Below are 1,764 nucleotides of genomic sequence, written 5' to 3'. Positions count from 1 at the left end.
AAAATTGTAATCCCCAGGCCGGGTATGGTGGCTCACACCTGTAATCCCAGAACTTTGGGAGGCCAAGGCGGCCGGATCAGCTGAGGTCAGAAGTTCGAGACCAGCCTGACCAACGTAGAGAAACCCCATCTCTACTAAAAATACAAAATTAGCCAGGCGTGGTGGCACATGCCTATAATCCCAGCTACTTGGGAGGCTGAGGCAGGAGAATCGCTTGAACTCGGGAGGCAGAGATTGTGGTGAGCCGAGATCATGCCATTGCACTCCAGCCTGGGCAACAAAAGCAAAACTCTGCCTCAAAAAAAAAAAAGAAAGAAAGAAAAGAAAAAAGAAAATTTTAATACCCATAATCCCCACGTGTCTAGGGAGAGACCTGGTGGGAGGTGACTGGATCGTGGGGGCGGTTCCCCCAAGCTGTTCTTACGATCCTGAGTTCTCACAAGAGCTACTGGTTTTATAAGGGGCTCTTCCCCCTTCGCTCCTCACTCCTCTCTCCTGCCACCTTGTGAAGAAGGTGGCTGCTTCCTCTTCACCCTTTTGTCATGATTGTAAGTTTCCTGAGGCCTCCCAGCCATGCAGAACTGTGAGTCAATTACACCTCTTTCCTTTATAAATTACCCAGTCTCGGGTATTTCTTTAAGGACAAATTCCTTGAAACGAGTTGTGACATGTGCTGTCCCGATTCTGTCAGCTCCCTAACACCTGGCCTCCGTCCGTACCAGCCAGTTTTTAGCTGGATGCCATGGCCTGCTCTTGGGCTGCTGGTAACCCCCTCAACTCCATGGCTGGAGCCGCAGCCTCCTGTCCTGGTTCCCCCATCACTGCCTCTCTGTCTCTCCCGCAGCTTCCTCAGCCTCTTCCCTCCCCATCAATGTTGGTGCTCCTGGGTCCTTTCTAGGCCTCCGTGTGAGCCAGGGCTTTTGACTCTCTGCCTTCCAGTGCTTTCACATCTTGGGGCCTTACTGACCCTGGAGGGACAAACCCTGTACCCCGGGGCCAGCCAATCCCTAGAGACAGGAAAAGGCCTGAAGGGAGCACACTGTGCGGAGGCAAGGCAGCCAACCCAATGCCTGCACCCCCCACCTCCACCACCTGTCTGGGGCGCTCACACTCCAGGCCATTATCAAGCAGTACCAGGTACCAGGCACCTGAGGACAGCCCCTCTGCCCCAGAGCCTGCATGCCCCCCGCTGCCATTGTGGCTTCCCCTGGAAACCACATTCAAGGCCTTGCCCATGCTCTCCTGACCCTCCCTCTGCCTGCTGACCAGCCCTGGTGCTCCCCTCGCTGGCCCTGGGCGACCGGGTGTGTCCCTCTTCTTGGGAGCTGTGAGTAACGAACTGTCTTTTTAATGGTGCTCGGCGGCTCATCTGTTGGCCTCATCATACGTGAGTAATAATAAAGCCTACAGTTAAGCCTCCCTGGGACTGTCGTCCGCCTCACCCCTCCTGTGCCCTCACCCTAAATCGCTCTTCCAGACTGCACGCCTCGTATGTCCCACTTTATACTGGACACCGCCATGTGCCTGTCCCAGGACCCCTAAGCCCACTTCTTCTACCCTCAAACTTCATCTGACTCCACACTCCATATCTCAGGAAGTGACAGGACCTTCAATCCAGTCCCCCAACCCCAAACCCGGGAGCTCTCCCAGAATTTCCCTAACCCCTTCTCCGATGTCAGTCTCCACCCAGCACCTAACACACTTTGCATGTTACATTGTAATTGTCTGATTACAATTCTGTGTGTCCCCTGCTGGCCTACCTGG

The sequence above is a fragment of the Rhinopithecus bieti genome, unplaced genomic scaffold, assembly GCF_001698545.2.
Source record: "Rhinopithecus bieti isolate Rb0 unplaced genomic scaffold, ASM169854v2 scaffold_2254, whole genome shotgun sequence".
In the NCBI taxonomy this organism is placed as follows: domain Eukaryota; kingdom Metazoa; phylum Chordata; class Mammalia; order Primates; family Cercopithecidae; genus Rhinopithecus; species Rhinopithecus bieti.
Note: the sequence above shows the minus strand (reverse complement) of the source record.